We start from the raw sequence: 21534 nt of genomic DNA on the forward strand, positions 1-21534 counted from the left end.
GTCACTTCCGTAACTTTTAGCAATTCATACGCAACAATTTGGCCCCTGCTGTTCAGGCTGGCCCGTGCCAAACAGACGGAGGCCTATTTGGCACCTGTTTGAACAGTTGTTCCGGGCCGAAAAATTTCAAGATGACGTTAGGAAATAGTATTTTCAATGATACGTGGTTTAAACTTTCACCATATTCAATATTTAATCTTCTTCTATAGATGCATGAAATCATTACTCTTCTGTTTCTATTTTCATGGAATTACGCTGTTAATTTGTGTGTAGGGAGTGAGTGCCGTGGATGAAAATTACGCGGAACTGGACCCCTCAAATGTTTTTCAAAAATACCCTTTAATACCCTAAAATAACAATTCTGATTTTACAGATCGGTAAGAACCCTTATTGTGTTAGATGCTAAATCATAAATAAAGTTTTAAATATTTCTACTAACATTTTTTTTTCATTTTGAAAGCCCTCATCTGATCGATCGATTTTGACCTGAAACGATTTGATGTGTTCCTCACAAACCCATCGGTATCTGCAGAGCGAACGGAAAGAGGGGGTTTGATTTTTAAATCGGAAATCGAAGAACCGTACCGGTACAGATATAGTTCAGTGGATGGTCTTGTTGTTCAAATCTAAGTAGCCTACACACTTGGAAATTTCGGTCCCGGTTCGTGTAAGTGATGAACAATCTACATCGGTAAATGAATTTGCCTAATTCAAGAAAAATCACGAGATATGGAAATCCCTAAGTAAGGTTTAAAAAGGTCATATCTCTCATTATTAGATTTGTGTAGAAGGCCTAGGCGTTTTCATTTTAAGTTCATCATCGGGGATTTAGTAAATATCAACAAATTAGAAAATATAATGTACAAATATTTTTAGAAGTACCAGGACCAAGTCTGTGCCGAGCGTTGGTCCAGGTATTCTAGGCTCTCGGTGTTAATAGCGATTGTAAATTTTGCCTGTGATAGAAATAATCATAAAATTGTACTGGACTGTCCCCAACGCGTTTCCGCAGAACCCGGCATATGCATGTTGCTAGAACGAATGAATAAACGAATAAACTTAATTTCAATTTAGGCACTACCGCTACCTATGAAATCCAGCGGGTTTTAAGGCTAGCGATTTAAACCCAAGCTTAATATCAACATTGACCAACCATTACAAAACAAAATGGTGGCTGGCCTGTCATCCATTAGATCGATCATCGACTCATGCAGTTATTAGGCAGGCGGCTGTTGTTTTCTATCGGCTGTGATAGATAAGCTTGTTTAGTGTCGACAAAACGGTAGGCTCAGTAACGATTTAATTATGTTCTGACATGTAATCATAATGTTGAAGAAAATATTAAATAAGAAAATCCAAACTCTGATTTGACACTGTGCCACAGTCTTTGGTGTGGTGACTGACTGACTGGTTGTGTTTCGACCGGTTGCTACCAAGCAATGCCGGTCCGTTGTATGTGAACTGTTACACTGGATCAGGCTTATCCCTGTGTTGGAAAGCTAATGAAAAGTGCATGGGCCTGGGTATTAAATGTGTAGGTATCAAATGTAGCCCAAGGCAGAGAAAACACAAACTTGAAAGGCAAACAACAAAATTATAGGCCTTAAAGAAAACAAAAGTCTAAAAGAATATAAAAATCAAAACATAGGCTATCCCTAATTATTAGTTGGATAGAATTTTTTTTCATTTCCAGAAATATATAGATATTTGTAGAAGTTTCTGGCAATAAGTTTCATGGAACAAATTTAGCCTATTGCCTAAATAATGTAATTTGGTTTTTAGGTTTTCCTGGTACCTTCCGAGGAAATCCAAGGATAAATTGATTTAAATCTCAAAGAAAAATGCTGAAGTAATTAGAAAATAATTTTTTTAAGCATTTTATTTTTCAACTGCTTTTTGCCATTTTCACAAACCTGAGTCATGTTAGGTAAGTGTACATCACTGTTCATTGGCTACGCGACCTTATGATTAGTTGTTAATACACTCAGGTCACATAAGATCCAATCCCGTCCGATCGGTGTAAGAAATAGAACACGTCCGATCAGCTTACGACTGGTCTGTGATCAGTTTTAACAATCTTAAGTAGCCTAGGCCTACTCATGTTGCAAAGATTCCATAAGATCCGAAGATCAGGTCAGATTTTTTGCCACCTGCGTTAGGCTTTAGTTATCACCACGTTAATGTTGACACTAGTAGAAGTAGAAGGCTGTTAAGGATCAGTATCAACAGTTTGCCAAGCTTAGACTGACTACATTAAAATAACAAAGGATGAATTCAAACGTCTTCGTTTTAACCTGTGCTGTGATCAAATAGATGCAGCGGATGCTCAGTGTACACGCGTGGCTATTCCCGAGTACTGACAAGCTACCGATCAAAGCACATAGGCCTAGGCTACATGATTTCTTCTTTGTCAAATCAAAGTTTCCTCATTAGCGTAGTTATCTCTGCTCGGCAAAGGTTTTGGGAGTACCCCCACTGTTAGGGGGAGGGGGTTCGATTTTTGGTACATACACGGTATGGGGGGCTGGGGGCGTGGATAGCAGAAAAAGTTAGTACCTCCACTTTGGGGGTGTTTTGATTAATCTGTACTCTTTACGTAGTTAATGCCCCAAACTCAAATAGAAATAGCCTATTTCTGCTCTGCCATAAATGGAAAATTGATGCTAACTACCGTACAAATTATTAAAAATATAAATATTTAGTTTATTCTTAATTGGGATCATCGTTTTATATGCCACACATGTAGTATGTATGCTCCTACAAATCCTTGTTATTATTGGTACCGTACATGTATTTTGTACGCGGTACAAAGAATTCAATATTTTTTTATATGGTACATAGCTGAACGGGGAATAATGAATTTGATACAATGGTGGGTACGTACATGGGAAGGGGGTCAGAAAATTGGGAGTTTTTGCAGTTCGTACTTTTTAAATGCGCCCTTTTGAGAAAATTAGATTAACTCAAACTGATCTTAAACTTCCGGCTGCACCAGCAAAAACGAAATTGTTTCATCCCTTGTTGTTATAAGGCTGGCTTATGTCGACAAGCAACTCGACGCCTACCGATGCAACTGGGTTTATCGTCGGTCTGAGGCTGCCAGTTGCTCCATTTCATGGCAACCCGACGCCTACCGACTCATCACAAGCCGCATCTGGCTAGTTGGTATTCCACTATTCGGTCTCAGTTGTTGGAAATAAGCCGCGATCACACGGAGATGATTTGGCCAGCGCCTAATTTGGCCCGTGCCTAATTAGAGAGCGCGTTCACACGCAAACCATTCACTCGATACTAAACAATGCTCAAACAAAGCGAAGTGGATCATTTCCGGTACCAGTTGCAATTCAAACGCAATCATTTCTCTGGTGCTAAAATTTGGCTCGGGCCAAAAATGCTCGTGTGATCGCGGCTATAGAAGTGCAGTTGACATAAGCTGGGCTGCAATCGCGGTTACTCCCGGTTGAGTCAGTAGACGCCGCGTCGCTTGTGGACATAAGCCAGCCTTTAGACGTAGTGACTGTCTGATGCCGATCCTTGTAACAGTCAATTATTAGCAACAGTCTCAAGAGAAAATCAACTATGCATAAGTAAAATCTAAGCCAAGAACGAAGCAGATAGTATAGGGGGGCCTAGTTGTGAGTTATCATATTGCCAATGCATTTGTTTAAATTGATCGAATCCTTAGATTATAAACGTCATCTCTTGATTTCACGAATCGGTGATCTTGCGTCTTAACCCCGGTCGCGAAATATACGGCCGTGTCTAATTTTTTTATACGTATATCTATAGATTCAGGTGTTTTATGCGGATAGCCCCATTCTGACGCTAATTGGAAATTCATTATATGTTGCCATGGTAATTACCGATGTCATCGAGCGTTATTTTATGCACAACGCGCGGCCATCTTTTCAACATCAGCTCCACACGATATTCGGGTTTATTTCGCTTTTAAGTAATGTCTAATTAGGCAGATCAGTAGGCTACTGCCGCTGCTGCTGCTGCCGCTGCTGCTGCTGGTGCTATATACGGCCACCGACGACATTCCGACTGGTGTTTGCGTGTATACAATTGATCGATCAAATGGATACACCAGCGCTTAGCGCTATATGAATCAAAACGACCGTCCACGGTAGCAGATATGGTTATCTTTACACGACACGGATTCCGATGATGTCGTCCGTGCCATTTAAAATTCATTGTATAAATTTTGATGGATACATCACGATTCGTAAATGAATGACCTCAGGGGCTAAGGCAACATCCGTTTCGTAATTTCTGTCGTGAGAAATTGATTCGGTAAAAGTACTTCGTTTCGTTTGTCCCGTGCGTTGCCTATATTAGTCTTTTAGAAAGACGGCGCATTTCAAAACCATTTTCCATTTCCCAATTGTCGGTAACTGGGCTAATTCGCGAATGGACGTGTAATTCATTCCGACAGTCTCGAGACGTGTTCTCAGGTTAAGGAAATCATATATCTAGTGGTTTCTAGGCGTCGTCATCGTACAAGGATAGCCTTATTCGTACGCTGGAATGTGCTTCCATACGCCGTACTTTCCTCTTAGTCGCCACGACAGAAATCCCCTCTTCAGGAAATCCTCCTGAAATAAGTCGTGGAATGTATCCCATAGCGTCAGGAAATATTGACCCAGGAATTGTGGATACGTAGGGAAATCTTCGATGTAGATTTTGATAGTCTCAGGGTCTGGATGCCTACCTTCCCATTGAGGTTGTCCTTTTTTCAGATGAGAACATGAATAGACCCTAAAAATTGCAATTCATACGCAATAATTTGACTCGTGCTCAAATTTGGCTTGGGCCTTGTCTGACGCTTTTGGTTGGGCCAAACAGACACGGACCCATTAGCTACCCCTGTGAACAGTTGTTTCGGGCCTTATTCCACCCGGTAATAGTAATATTACTACTTCAAACTGGTTGGTCAGCTATGAAGCATCGGTGAAATTGATTTTCCAAGAATTTTGCGCAGTCTTCGCGTACCCTGACTCATAATACAGGTCCCTTTCCTCGTATGGCACTCTCATGTCCCGTAACGTAATAAGAATTGTGTTCAAATTCAGCGCATGCGACGAATATTGAACATTTTTTCCATTCGCCTGTGATGTTTCACACTTTCATCATTCCGGTTCGATGTCGCGCCCCTGTAACCATACAACAAGAATAAACAAGAAAATTAACTTTAATAAATTATTTGACGCCTGCGAAAAAATGTAGAATTTCTGGGATAAGCTAATGTGGAATTGCATATTTGACACCAAAATTTGGGGAATTATGAGATTTGGCGATTGGGTAGATGATACTGTCTTCGACTGGTCTAATTAAAGAAAAAATTGTCCAAAAAAACCCGAAACCTGTTCTAACTCGGATCGACTGGATGTTTATCTTTTTCGCGTTGAATTTTAGTAGCGCTTGATGCGAAATATATTGAAATTAACAACTCCCGATGTAGCGATCATTTCATTAGACCATCAAACATTCATTACGTGGTATAGTAAAACGCGCCTAATCCGGATCATTTGGGGCCGATTAAATTCCCACGGATTAAGCATCGTTTTCTGTGTATACGCATATACGAAAGCGACGACTGTAAATTATATGATTGAAGCTGCAAAGATTTGGCCCCGGCCAAATTAGCACGGATCAGGCCCCGAGTCCAATTTGACCCGTGGCTTATTAGAGAAAGTGCATACACATCACTCAACACCAAGCAAAGTGAGTTACTTCAGGAACCAGTTGCAATTCATAAGCGATAATTTGGTAAAATTTGGCTGGGGACCTAGTCCGACGTTTTTGCTTGGGCCAAATAGGAACCCATTTGGCGCCCGTGTGATCAGTTATTCCGGGCCTAATTTAGCATGGGTCAAAATGCTTGTGCAATTTTTGGCTTAAATCTTTATGGATCGAAAATATGCTGTTTTGACTGTTTGTTACTTGATCGTGAGGTTAGAATTTATTCAGACTTGAAGTGCTTTCTTGTATTGAAATTAACGATTCCCAAAATGGCGATCAGGTATGTTGTGTAAAATACAAAGACAAATCTTCGTTCATCCCTCGAGTCTCATTTCGTAGATAGGATAAATGACTATGAAAGGCAACAGCAGTATTAGATTTGGCTACGCCTGTTTCGGAATATGCTTAACACAATCAAATGTCAGTATCGTGTAAAATACAATGTATGGGTAAAATCAGAGTAGAGTTTTTTATGAATACACTTGTATAGGGTAACGATATTTTTGAAGCTAGCTTCATAAATATCGTTATAATTGTATATTGATTTGGCATTTAGCTATATGAATGAATTGTCAGGTGAATTGTATAGAAAACTTGTGTTTCGAGTGCACAAGAGCCTAAATACATCAAAGAGAGGTTTTAGAGTGGCCGGTGATCTTGATATTTTATAGTAGTGATTCTGCGATTTTCCTCTGTATCAGTAACGAATCTGGAGGAACAAAGATGAAAAATGATAAATTACTTCGATATCTCAAGTTTAATCTAACACAAAACGGCGGAGCTGGATCCAGTTTTACCGCGAAGGAAAACTGGTATGAGTGAGATTTTTTCTTTCCGTTTTATGCTGGCCATCGATGCAATCAGGCTGTCCGGGGCATTTTTGAAAAATCTGTATGATGAAATTGCGAAGCGTCGTCTACGGCATCGACTTCGAAAAACGCCATTTCCAGTATCAATTTCTCCGATTTCGAAGAAGTCACCGACGACGAGACATTTTGCTTATTAGTTTTCACAGAAGCCGTATCTAGTCGACGTAGACCTGTCGTGTATTCGCGCGCGTGTTATCATTAGATTGCACACAGTTTTTGTACAGGCTTATTTAGAAAAATTTTGACATCCGGTCTTCACTAATACGTTTCGCTGACTGGATTCAAAAAAGGTTGATGACATTTAAGCCGCCATCGCACGAGCGTTTTTTGCCAAATTTGGCCCGGAACAACTGTTCACACAGGTGCCAAATGGGCCGGAGCCTGCTTGGCCCGGGCCAAATTTTAGCACCAGACAAATGATCGCGTTTGAATTGCAACTGGCACCGGAAATGATCCACTCTGCTTTTTTTTAGCATTGTTTAGTATCGAGTGAATGGTTTGCGTGTGAACGAGCTCTCTGATTAGGCACGGGCCAAATTTGGTCCGAGCCTGATCTGTGCCAATTTGACCCGCGCCAAATCGTCTCCGCGGCTTTAGAGAACACGAAGAAAGATGGTCGGCTTTGATTATAATAAGGCTTGACTCGTTCCACAGCTCTGGATTAAAATTCTAGGATCTGAATATTCAGAAATGAACTTATTTGTCTCATCAATTTTTAGTTAAAACGAAGAAGAATTGGATTTCAGAGGGTTCTTTATTAATTTTGCATTTAAAACCCCAATTTAACATCGATTTACGCGATTTACCCCTTTACTTTTTGTAGAATGAAGATCAAAATATCTGAATTTTCCTACAGAATTATTCTTTATAGTTCTGTATAGAAGGCCTTTTTAAACTATTCAGTACGGAGCCAGCACCCAGAATTCAGCCAAAAGCATCATAGCTATTAGAAAAATATTTTTCAGTCGTCCACTGTGTTTTCATCGTATTATTTTTCACCCCAAAAAGGTATATTTTTCCTGATATTTTACTCTTAGTTTTCGATTTGCTGAGTTAATTTTCTTCGTCAAGCATTGCACCAAGTGGCCATGATCTTCCTGTACCCCTAGATTAGTTTTTCCACAGTCGTTCCAAGTAATTTTTGAAAAAAAGGCCTGTAATATCATGGCTGGCACGAACCCCTTTACGATATTTTCCCCGCCCTGTACACGCGAAGGGTTTAGCCTCTTACTCGAAATTCTACGCGTGTTTTGTCACATCAAAACCTGATGCGCGCGGCATCAGGTTTCTGTCAATAGTTCACGGCTATCAGCGCTGTCCAGAATTGGTCGTTTGACCGGTCAATAACTGTCGTCGTTGGAATTTCAATGAACGCGAATGTTAATCGGGATAATGAAATATTTCGCGATAACGTCGATAGATATGCTGTAATCTATCAAATGCATGGGACGGGTCCCGACGACGATACAGCACGGATGATTCGCGATGGCCTTATCGTTTTCGAAACACCGTCGACGGATCGATAACGACAGGTGTATCGCGTCTTTATTAATCCCATTGCTCTATCGCTTGAAAACAGTATTCGTGTAGTCGGAGATGTTTCCAGGGGCGGATCTAGGAAATTTGGTATGCTTCTGGGGTCCAGAAGAAAGGAAAAGGCATTTTTCAGGTAACGCAGCCTTTCTGTAGGTTACTATTGGAGTCCCGCCAATGTTTAAAAATTTTTTCGAAGAAACACATTCGAAAAGATGCAATTTCTGAAAGGATAGGTGGAAAATTAGCAAGTTTCAATGATCTTCGACTTGACGAAAAGGGCAACCTCAATAGGAAGGCACAGAGGTCCGGACCCCGAGACCACCCCCTAGATCTGCCTCTAAAGTTTTACCTATTTCATATATCTCCACCTTTGGCAGAGACTGTCAGACACTAATTAGCAAGCATTGTTGCAAAACATTGGCAGGTGAGATTTGACGACGTTTTTGAAAATGGCTCGTCGAAACGTCGATATCCTCGTACTGTTTTTCTTCGATTACGGGCTTTACTCGTCTCGTATGAATTCGACATACATGATTTGTCAATGAAAAACCAAACAATCAGATTTGCCCTTCGATCAAAAATCATTCACTCAATTAACCGTTATTCCCGAAAGATATTTCCGTGCGTGTTCATAACTATGAAAATCTAGTCGATGCTGCGCGCGCGCGGCACTTGTCATCAATATCCTACACTAGGTAAAACATTACACCTACATTCGTATTGCGTATCCCATCACTCATGCATACTTAGCTCCATAAATAGTTATTTATGCGGCGATTTTTATCGTCAGTGTCGGTGGTAGATTCATTCAGTCTTCGATTTTCTAGATTGATGATGGAATCGTGGTAAATTTCAATATGTACCTGCATTCAGCAGTACTGTTGGTTGGAATCAAATTTTCTTATCGACGACTCCCAACATACGCTCTGTTTTTGCTTATCTCCGGGTCCTGGCAGAAACTACGTAACTGGCCCTTGAATCACAGGGAACACGAGACAATTTGACATTAAGACCATGCTTCCTCATTTCGATCAACACTTTATTTAGTTATAGCAACCTATACAAAAATCATCTCGAAAATGTAATATGTAATAGATGTAACAAATTGAAGATGGGATCATGTGATAATACAAGGTAGTTAATTGAGTCTGGGGGGAGCATATTTAACCAAGTGGGCATGGTGTCCCTGGACTTCTAGTTGATATTGCTCTCATGGCACATTGTTGCAATTTTGTGAAATAAATTTTGCTTGACCAACAACTTGAGATTTGCAAGGTCGTTGAAGATGGGTGAACTATTTTAAAACAAACATTACAAATACTTAATAGTTTGTTGAAAGAGAAAAAAACCGACCCAACAATACAGCAAAAAGTGTCCTAACAAAAAGGCTGCACAACCATTGTAAAATGGTCGTTTACATGTTTTCCTGCAAAGGAAGAAATGGAATCTGGCAAGTTGACCTTACTGACCGCAGTGAAAAATAATATTCCCATTTGTTTTGCCGAACACATTTGTTGTTTTGTTTCATTTTTTCTTTATGGAATATTACGCTCTTAGACGTCATAGATATATAAATAGAATTGCGGAGTGGGCGAGAGCCGACAAACGAGATATCACTTAAACTAATCTTAAGTAACGTTGTTACATGTTTTCATCTCCCAATGGAGTTCATTTGAATGACATATGGCGGCACGTCACGTCGGTAATGGACTGCTCATAGATTACATATACAACGCAAACCGATACCCTTCGAAAGAGTCACAGCCGGAGAGAGAGAGCGAGAGATAGCTGCATGCTACGCGCTCTAGAGTGGATGGTGAGGGATGGTTGCCTAGCAATGCACACTGTCGTCGTAGTTGATCAATCACATTTCTATTGATGTCATTAGAAGTTGCAATCGTTACCGCACTCCCTCTGATTTCGGCCCGTTTATACGAACGTGTGAATTCGCATGCATAGATGGCATGTTCGGAAAAAATCCGTATTCTTTCCTAAGCATTTTTCGGGATGGTTTTTCGTTAGAAACTTAAGTAAAGACATTTAATCGAAGACGTTTAAAGAGGGTTTCAGTTAATGTGATATACACCTGCTTTTGTTCGTTATCTGTAGGTAATTGAAAGGATATCTTAGAATCTAGGATTTTTTTTCGCAAAATTTATGATTTATTTCGTGTTGGATGTCCACTCCATGCCATGGAATTTTTCCTTCACGCATGGCAGTTGATTCCCTGAAAATTGGCAAACAACTTGGAATTTTACCAAAATTTTGTCTTCACGAATTTTATAGTTTTTTTTCCTCATTTGTGTTGAAAGCTACCCCCAAATTACAAGTAGACCGTTCTGTATTGAGGACTCAAAGGACTAGATATAAAGACTTCTCCCCCTTTGATATGTATACTAGTTATCATTCATGACATTGAATATATATTTTCACGCATATGTATGTGTAAGGTCATTGTCAAATAAAAACTATGTGTACGACCTTAATATTCATTGTAATTCTTTCATCAATAACAGCTACAACATCTGTTCTGCTATGATTGGATTGTGTTTGACAGCATTTATGATGATGACTAGGTTAGTCGTTCTGTTAACCGACCCTCTTGATTAGTTCATTTTTATCTGATCGTCAAATCTTGATGATCGGTTAATGGTGGCGGGGACAAAATGTGCGCTCAGACAAATATACGATGATGTAACGATATCAGAGAATTTGCAATTCAAACGCAATCGTTTGTCTGGTGTTAAAATTTGGCTCGGGCCTGGTCCTGAAATTTGGCTCGGGCCTGGTCCGACGTTATTGGTCATGCCAAAAATGCTCGTGTGATCGCGGCTGAAGAGTGTAAAGAGTCAAAAATGTTTATTCAAGTTAATGCTGGGTTCACACACACAACTTTTTGAAGAGAAAATTGAGAAGTTGTCTCAACTTCTCGATTTCTCAACTTCTGACCCGGTTAGATAAATAAACAAAGTTGTGTCAAAATGTGTGTTCACACACACAGCTTAATTCACACAACTCCAGCTGGGCGTAGATGCAGCAGTGCATAGAAGGCATAGAAGGATGAACAAGAAATTGCAATTTAAGCAGAAATCAAAAAGATAATTGTGATAAAACGACTTTGGCCTATCCAGCATCCATATGGATATATCATGCCCGGTGTTAGGGGATCCTGGTACCGCCTGACTCCAGAAATTTTAAAGAGAATTCATGAGTCTCATATATCAATTATCTGATAGACATGCGATTGATGAGATTTTAAAGGTTTATTCTTTTATTGTAGAAATTGTAGAAATATATTGCCCTCTCTTACCAGAAAGGAAGACTATTAAAATGCGCGCGAATATACTGCATGTTGATTGGTTAGATTTCTCTCAACTCCTGGACTGAGTTGAGAGAAATAGAACATGTTCTATTTCTCTCAACTAGTCGAGACTAGAGTTGTGTCGAGGAAAATCGAGCAACTTTTTCGTTCACACACATGACTCACTTCAAAATAGTTGTCCTCGACTGTGAGTTGCTCGATTCCTCGACGAAAAATCGTGTGTGTGAACCTAGCATGATGTTTATTCTACGTTTCGCCTGAAAACGTGGCCTAAACTCATAGGACTGGCAGAATTGGTCTGAGTTAAGCGAAGTCCGAGTTTGGGTTAGGAAAATATGTTTGGAAGTCAGAAAAATGATTTCGCTTTCGTCCGAATCAGTCAAAAGTCCTAGTTGGCCATGTCTTGAGTTAGGCGAGGGTTGTTACACTGTAAATCGTAATAGTCATCTTCGGGAATACTATTAAAAACAATTCGTCAGGAATCACTTCTACTTCGGGATAATATCATGCGTACACAACCCATTACGCGCGGACTCGATAGTTACGGCGATAGATTCTGAAACCGGGAGTCGTAACACTTCACGTAAGGGCTATCACTCGATTATTCATTCTTTCTTCGCGCTTATCCATAAATTATGCTGATAAAAGTCGATCGATCGGAGTCTGCGGGGTTCACGCGTGTGCGCGCGGCGCGTTATTTAAATCCACGGCTACGACGCCGACCTCCGACGACTGATGTGTTGTTCTAAACCCTATAACGCGTAACTCCTATATATCGCACAAAAGACCTCTTCGCGTAATTCATGAAGATACCCCTGTGTCATCATCGCGCTTGTGTACGTTCGCGGCGGGTTTTAGTGTATGCGCGCATATCAATTATTGATCCCGCTCGCTCGCTACTCGGTGTGTTGCTACCCATGATGCAGTGCTATTCAGTCGGATGACAGGAGACTGGTGGCTAGTTCGCCGTATGGAAGTATTATTATTATTCTATGAACTTATTTAATTTCGGTTCGTCTCTTGCCTTGTAGGAGTATACGTTGACTTACCGATAAGAGATTACCGGCTTGAGGGGTGGAACTATCATTCGGACTATACCCTGTTGAAGGTATGTTTTTCGCTTTTCATTCAGTGACCAGACGCTGGAGCGTTTATACAGTAAAACCCGCTTAATCCGGTTCAGTTAGATCTGTACTAAGATGTCATCTGGATATCGCGCTTGATCAGCCTATATTCATAGTGTGTAAATCATGATTTTTAATCCTGGGCCCGGTTTTATAGACTGGCATTATCTTAAACCCGGGGTTTAACTCAATTGAAAATGAATTAAGTTAGCCCCCGGGTTAAAGTTAATACCAGTCTATAAAACCGGGACCAGATTTCTAGTGAACTGGATTAGTTTTGTCGGTCACAAATGATCCGGATTAAGTGGGTTTTACCATTACTTTACACCTTTACATATAACAGAAAATCAATGTTTCTTCTAGACCCTAAACTCAAAATAAACTCGGATATCGTAACCTTACAATTTGGCTATTGATTCCCAAATCTACGACAGACGATCTGCGATCGATTTAAGTCGATTTGCCCCGCCTGTAAAAGCAGAATTTTAAAAATCGCTTAATCGGTCTGGTACTTCGATTATCAGTGTTATCGTCTTATTGGCGATTCGTAACGTCGGTGGCACCACGGCGGACACTATGCCGTTTTTCGTTTAAATGATAAAAAAATCTTAGATCGAGACATCGATCAGTCCGATCAGAGGTTTACGATGCCCGGATAGCTTATAAGTAATAAAGGTAAAAGCCGACGTCCGTTTTTGACTTATATATTGGCTTATATCGTAGTCAGTGTTTACATGTGACCCTTCTGGACGGAGGTAAAAGTTACGTAGGTAATTCGACAATCACATTACTTGTAGGATCGCTAGTGCTTTCAGGTAATCAGGTAATGAAGAGTTGTTTTATGAAGTCTCGATAAGAATTGAATCGTAAATCCACCAGTTTTTCATTCAGATAATTCAGAAGGTATGCTTTGATTTTCGCACCTAAAGCAATATAATGAACTCTTTTATCGTAATCTTTTGATGGCGGAAATATTACAGTAAAGTTTTCCGAGAATAAGGAATCAATTTTATCTACGCCCCGAGCTCATCTCATGATATTACAGACTTCTGACAAACCCAACTACTATCACTACTACTATTTGAGAGTAGTTCAACTCTGTGAAAAGTTCAATTACTTTTTGAAATTTGAAAAACGAATACTTGAAGACAAATCGGACGATTTCTATTGAATTATCTTTTAAAAAGATGAACATTTTTAAAAAGATTTAAAATTATCTTTTTAAGACCCGTAAGGAGAGGAAACTGCTACGAATGGATATGTCATTTTCAACTCGAAGCGGCGCATCAGTTTCGATTATCTCATTTTCAAAAAATTCAACAAATAAAAGTCGCTCGCAAGCTCCAAGCTGTAGGGTTATATTCCAATATGTCCATCGTCATTCCTGGTTTCTCTCGATCATCGTAACCATGGTAATTAGTTTTTCAGCTCGCAGGTTCTTCAAGTCGTCTATGCTATGAAACTAGATGTGTTTCCTAAGTGTATTTTGACTGTCATGAGAACCGTATCGAAACTCATTTCATACAATAAGATAAAAACCCACTATTTACAAATTAAAAGAAATCTAAAATCGAGAATTTATTAATTGAAACACTAGAGATCATCACCTGACGATGATCTCTAGTGTGAGATCGAAACGTCGTGTTCTTATATTTTAGATTGTTTTTTAGATTGTTTGATTAATAAATTCTCGATTTTAGATTTCTTTTAATTTGTAAATAGTGGGTTTTTATCTTATCATCTGTTCACCACGTTTGAGTGTGGTAATCGTACCATCATTTCATACAACCGTTGATAAAAATGCTTTATCCGTGTGATGATAATGTGTGGAGAATCCCGCAGGCAATGATAATGAAAAAAAGTAATATGAAGTCGGAAAATGTTTGTTCGAGCTAGTATAGTAGTTTAGTAATCCTGAAGATGACTTTAAGAATAAAGTCAAAACAACGAATAAACTACTAGCTCAAGGAAACATTTTCAGACATATTACTTTTTTTGTTATTATTACGGGATTCTCTACTCTTTTTCGTACGAACTAATTTGCGAATCTCGTATTCGCTGTCTTCTAAATAATTCTACTTTCCGTCGAACGTTATTCCGTCTATTTTACGTAACGAAGCCCGAATAAATGGAATATTCATATGTATGTGTGCATATGGCTTAACGATATACGACGAATTAAGAAATCATTAATAATATATTGTGTACATGGTTCGGTATATAGCGGTTCAGTGGTCGTGTGTATGCGTGTATATATACGTATTGATAGCGAGCGGTCCGCTGCGAAATATCGACGAATCCCAACTGCATCAGCATCAACGACAATGGCGGCCGCATTCGCACAATACTCTCGTCATCTCCTGAATATTGAATAAGTTCGTGATCGGATTCGGGCTGGTTGATAGTATTCGTTCGTATAGAATAGAAATGGCCTGTTCACGGTATTCGTTAGCGAGATGCTCGGTGTTCGTCATTACCGAATACGAGAGAATAAACCTAGTTGAATACGGCAACGTTAGTCTTAGAAATCGAGCACGTGCTGTGGTTCAATGAAGGGCAGTTCTTTTTCAAGAAAGAAAAGGGGGTTACTAATCTATTGATGACACAAAAAGAGGTTCTTTGAATACCTCCCCTATTCTGCACCTTGCTCAATGATGAATCTTTATGAACTCTAATCATATGAAGGCAGTTATTTCTCATATTTTTTGCGTGTAAGCTACTGGGTTTTAATGGGGAGGTGCTCAGTGTTCAGGTGAATTAGTTCCATGACTCCTACACTAGGAATTTTAGTCTTGCAAATAATTTGTTGATTGACACTATTTAGTATAGCCAAATCTCAGCCACGTCTACTGATATGTCAAGCTTTGTATGAATATTATAGGTTTTTTCGTTCGCTGTCTGTGAAAAGATGTATTTCTATTTTTCACCAAAGTTAAAAACATTCGTGACAAGTTATCCGACAGAAATATTACAAATTTTCGAATGTCATTCGGCCTATTATCAATCGATGAATAACCACTTATTACGGATTGTGTTCGGTTAATGAGGCAATCGTGAGGACAGCTGGAAACGTTCCTATTGTTTCCGTTTGAAACCGTTTCAACGACATCATTTTTTTTTGTTTTTATCCGTGGTTTTAATGACAGGAATTAAGTTATCTGGTTACTGAAAACTGGATTTCCATGTTGGTCAATGTTGACAAATTTGGATGATGTTTCAGTCCGTCAAGGCTTTCTATTCATGTCTGTACGCTATGCACGTAGATCAAGAGGGTACCCAATAGTAAAGTTCCTCTACCCAATCGTAAAGTTCCAGATACTTTCAAATACTTTTGTAAACAAATTATTCCCGCGTGTCTGATGGGTATTCTTCCATAAACGTGAGTGAGAAAGAGAAGATAACCTTGTAAAAATTTAGAGCAAAAATATTTGTAAGGAGAGATGGCAGTTTACTATGGCAGTTGAAGATTCTGACGAACTGATGTCTGTCAAACTTACCCGTGTCTAGCCGTCTGTCAGGATTGGACGGAATTTTTTTGCTTGGGAAGGGAAATTGTCCTTCAGCGCCCATTCAGGTGTATAAACACTTCGATTGATATAGATTACCTATATGGTAAACAGATATGTCACCAATGCATAAAATGTTTACATAGCATGTAGGGAACTTTGACTCGCCTAGAAAATATGTGTAGGCGGGCATCTCACGTGTGTTAATAGTTCATATTTCGACTCATATTGGAAATAGTACTTTAGTCGAGGCGAAATCCAAAAATGGATCCGTTTGAAATAAGTTCATGTTCAAATGTTTTAACTCTTTCTCGATCAAATGAACGGAACTGGACTGGTTCTTGAACTTGAACAGTTTCAAGTACATGACTTAGTACATGACTTAGTCTCAGGTTCGATGGACTTTTAAATCTAGAATAGTGAATGAAGATATTCGCATGTGAAAAATGCATGTTTTGTAGACCTGTTTCATATAAAATCTCATTCATGAATATCCCTGGGTTGTATTTAGTAAACCTCAATTACGCGAAGGTTGGTTGACGGCGCAAAGATAGATATATTTCTCCTTTTTTTTATAATCCTCGTGGATCACTGCATGTCCCTTAGTCGAGGTGAAATCTAAAAATGGATACGTTTCGAGTACATTTTCAAGCATTTTAACTCAGTCGGTCAAAAAAGCGAGACTGGGCAAGTTGAACTCGAACAGTCTGACTTATTGGGGGTCGGATTAGTCTCAGTTTCGACAGGCCTCTTGATCTCGAATAGTGAAGATTACTCGCACGCCAACAAATGTGTATTTTGTAGACCTATACAAATCTGATTCATGAATGTCTCCGGTTTTGTCCTAGAATACTTAGAAAATATTTTGTTGGTTGACTACGCGAGGACATTTATGGTATTTCTTTTTTTTGTCTCTAATCCTTCCGGATCGCTGTGTGTGCCGCCTACACTGTTGGTTACGTTAGTTCTCATTAATCGCATTAGCGGCCATTTTGAACACGATGCCTCATCGTTAATGCTTGATTCTTGTTTCCACTGCTGTCACGTTCGATTTGAAAAGCAAATATGATGATTTCGATGAAATTAAATCAAACGAAAGTCAACTTGACAAAATCATATTTACTGAGAATGCAATTACTGTGAATTTCGACATAGCCCAACTAGGCTATAAGGTGTTTTTTTATGCTGTTGAAATCGTTACAATAATGTTTCTGTATTGGATACCGTATGAGTCGATGTGCACTTACCTCATCAATATTGGCGTTTCAAAACAGATGATTTGATAAGTTTTCATGTCTTTTTGATATTACGAATTTTGCATGGATGTGCCCTACATAAGGCTAGCCTTGTAAGACTGGTTGCCAGTCAATTCAATTCAATCATCGATGTATTCAAATTCAAAATAACTTAATTGTTCCTTAATATTACATTACATTATTCATTATCGATAACATTAAGCAATATATGCGATATTTTTCTTCAAGGCGGGCATATACTTTAAGTTTAGTTTTCTTGTTTACTTTTGCATGTTTTAATTTCATTCCACTTAAATTCAATTTAAAAATCTAACCGTAATGCTAAATAAGCGATCACCTTGTTATCAGTGAACTGCAAATAAAATTCCTTACCTGATTATTTTTGGATAAAATCACATGAGCGTAATGGTGATGTAGCTAGGTCGAGCAAATATGATCAATACAGCAAATTTGACTAGTCTAATTCAACGCTTTTATACACACCCCCGTCATCAACTAGGTCCGCAAGTCTAGTATCTGATTAACAGATAGATTGGATAAGTGGTGCGAAGCATTTTTTCTAAAACTATGAATTGACACCCATTTCTATCATTGTTGGAATATTGGTCAGTTCTCAATACTCTTAGCCATGATGTATTCTTACAAAAAAAACTGAAATACTAGTTACTTTGAATTGACAGAATTGAGTCAGTGTGCCCTGGACACAGGTTCACAAAAAGGATTAAGGCCTAAATCGATTTAAGATAAACTGAATTAACGAAGGAATTAAATCAACTTAAGAGTTTAACCTTTTTGTGAAACTGGGCCCTGGGCTAGTTTTCGAGCAATCATCAATGAGCAATCATTGAAATGATTGCTCGTAGGTTTTATAAGCCGCGATCACACGAGTATTTTTGGCCTGGCCAAATAGGCTCGGGCCTATTTGGCCAGGGCCTAATCATGTCCGTGTGATCGCGGCTATAGACTGGGTAGCAAGTTTCTCAGCCATGAAATTCTGGATGAATAATAAAACTAATGAAACTAGAGATTACAATAGTACCAATGATGTGAAAATCCGTCAAAGGACTGGTGAAATATTGATCATAAAACATTGATCACAGTTTTTATGAGTGAAACATGGTTCATGGAGTTAAGCAATTCTACAGAACCATCTTGGAACTAGTATGGAATCCCATATCAATATTGATAACATCTTCAGGGGCGGATCTAGCCTAGGTTTCTGAGTAACTGCTCAGCTGTGGAAGGGCGCCTATGTCATAGAAAATTTTGAATTTTTAGGGCTCTGAGATGCAATCCGAGTCAATTTTTGGCATCAAATCCTTCTCTGCATCCGCAAATTATAACATTTTGACCCTGTAAAGAAAGATCATTCACAAAAAAAAGAAGTTTACCCATTTTCGATTACTCAAATTGACCTTTTTAATTGCTTCTACGAGAATTTGAAAAACGGAAGGACATTTCTACTATGGTGAGTGCCGCTCAAGCGGTAGTAGCGATGTGCTGGATCTGCCCCGGATCTTTATCCAGAACAACTTTTTGAGGTTTTTTGGTCTACTTAACAAAAATAGTACTAATCTGATAGTCTCCCAATATACCGGTCACATAGGTACGGAGGTTGAAGGATTAAGATCGTGGAGTTGAAGGATTATTTGATTATATCCAGCCGTCGTCTACCTGATAGCTAATGTTAAATATAAACCTCCTCGCTAAGTCAGATAGGTAAAGGTGTCAGTAAGGTTAAGGGTTAACTGTTAGATTTTCAATACGAATAATCAGTGAAGTGGGATTTTGATTCGGCTCTGCTGCAAATATCACATTACTTGGAATCTTAAACACCTTCCTACGTAGTTTCGGTAATATCTATGACAAGACTTGTTGATGTCAGCAGCAATCAGCTAAGAGTGTTGCGTAGACCTATCATTTCCAATGGGAGTGGCTGTTGCATTAGTGGTTTTCATGCTATAGAAATTATCACTTCTCTCCGTTCTTATTTTCGATCAGTGTAATGAACAGGATTGAAAATTGCTCTAGGACCGGTAAACCTCAAGTCAGGGACTTAGATCGGGACTTAGATCGTATACCATCAACTTAGAATCTTACGCTATGAACACCATTTCTTCAAAAATTTTTCTCTACGACAACGCATGTATTTTGCCAAATAACCAAGGTAGTCTCTGGTTCTGGTCTGCCCTAAACAATTTTTGACTGTTACAATAGTGTTTTGATAACTACTATCAAATATACATGTATTTTTGCTACTATGTGTTACTGTGTGAGTTCAAGTGCACTATGTCATCAATATTGTCGTTTGAAAATAAAGATTACAATTAGGCCTACAATTGTAAATTTTGGCATTCATTATTTTATTCGATATATTTCGTGATTCATATTTTCTATTTGATAAATTCTCATGTCTTTTTGGTGATGAGTTTTGAGTGGACATGCCCTACATCGTTGATATTGGGGCAAGTCTTGTTGCGACAGAGACTGGTTGCTGGTCAATTCAATGCGATTGTCGAAATATTCAAATTTCAAATAGCTTTATTGATCCTTAATATTTAATTATATTATATTATATCGTCGATGATAATATCAATTGACAAGTTACGTTTTCGTTTCTTCAAGGCGTCACTAACTATCAAGTTGGTTTTCTTATTTTTTGAAATGTTCAATAGGCCTTTATTGCAAGTTTTCCAATACGAATGTCTATCTACGTAGATCGATCGAGTTGTAAGAAGAAAAGCGGTTTCGATTTCTGTATCTTTCCGGGTTGAGGTTAACGACGTTAGGAAATTACAGCTTTTATGAGATAAGCGGTATAACGTTTCCATGGTTACCGTGTATATTGTTTTGTAATTTTGTCGGATGAAATTTACCACGCGCGCCAGTTTTACAATTCATGGTTCATATGCAATGCATCGGGGGGGATATAAAGATATGAAAAGAGGAAAAGCATTTCTATGTGGTCAAATTTGTATAATTATTCATAGTTTCTAGGTCTATGAAAATCCCTCCTATGTAGCAATGATTGATAGTGACGAAAGTTTTTGCTAGAATTTAGGTTCTTTTGTATTCAAAAAGCGGGAAAATCATCGATGAATTTTTGATGTTTGAAATTTCTTTTTTGGACACCATTAAATATCGTGGATATTGTTATCCATCATCACTGTACCGATAGGTTATAGGATATGGGGTTGATGAAAGGATTTTGTTGGTTCGAAACCCACATCATCCAAAGAGATGGAAGCTGGATGCCGCACATTTATTCCTCAAAAGCATCTTACTCAGTATTTATACGGCGCGAAATTTCTGTAAGGCATCACCTGATTTGAGTAGAGTGAACTTAGGCGAAAAGTTGAAGAAACTTTTGGTTCTAGCTAAATGGTGATGCCACGCATTAATTGATGATATTTTCCATCCTTTTGAAATCAGTGCGGAATTTGCGAGAATATTGTGCTTACTAAACGAGTTCATTCACTCGCCAGGGCCGGATCTAGGGAGGATGTCAGGGTGTCCGCACCCCCCTCTCAAATTTGAAATGCCCTCAAAAATGTCACCCCAAAATTTTTTGGACCAAGGTTTTTCCGCCTATAATAATTTTGCAATGACCGAAAGCACCCCCTAAAATGGTGTAGAAGTATCCGTAGTATGTGGCGTTTCGTAAAAAGTGCCCTTTTTCTCATTGTGTTTTCAAGATATCGTTTTTTTTTCAGCCGCCTTTGTTTTCTTGTATTTTCAATTTATTCTTATCGTGCTCTCCTGTCGTTTCAAACGGTATTTTAAATTACCAATTCGGCGTAAAATCAACTGTACTATTAAGTTTCTCGTGCAACGCGAGCGAAATGTTCGTCCCAACATTGATTTACTGCAACGAACTTATTTCACTCTAAGTCAAATCATGCGACTAAAACTGCCTATATGCGGTACTTAGTTATTTCTTGTGGCTTTTTATGTTAAAGACAAATTGAAAAAATTTCACGCTGGTGATTGCACAACAGAATCCCCTGATTGAGAATAGTGTACTACTTAACAGTATTAAACACCGAATCTGCAATCACCTCCGTGCTTGCTAGGCCCGGTATTTAAGTGCGGTACTGAATAAGATAGGTTTTGAATATGAACACTTGGTTTCGTAATGAAATCCTTTTATGAACAAATGCACAATATTGGAGAATA

The 21534-nt window shown here is 38.8% G+C and overlaps 1 protein-coding gene across 5 annotated transcripts in view; it reads left to right on the forward strand.

The window, feature by feature from the left end:
- Positions 1-1117: 1117 nt before the first annotated feature.
- The window catches only part of LOC141913401 (synaptotagmin-1-like), a 42427-nt gene continuing 22010 nt past the window's right edge, over positions 1118-21534 (forward strand). For 2 of the 5 annotated variants that reach the window (XM_074804925.1, XM_074804951.1), the window contains exons 1-2: positions 1118-1282; positions 12504-12580. The gene's annotated coding sequence lies outside the window, so the exon portion shown is untranslated. Of the gene's footprint in view, positions 1283-1782; positions 1850-12503; positions 12581-21534 lie in introns of all 5 variants that reach the window. The other 3 variants (XM_074804934.1, XM_074804942.1, XM_074804950.1) reach the window with 3 other exon arrangements.

Source organism: Tubulanus polymorphus, chromosome 1 (assembly GCF_964204645.1).
Source record: "Tubulanus polymorphus chromosome 1, tnTubPoly1.2, whole genome shotgun sequence".
In the NCBI taxonomy this organism is placed as follows: domain Eukaryota; kingdom Metazoa; phylum Nemertea; class Palaeonemertea; order Tubulaniformes; family Tubulanidae; genus Tubulanus; species Tubulanus polymorphus.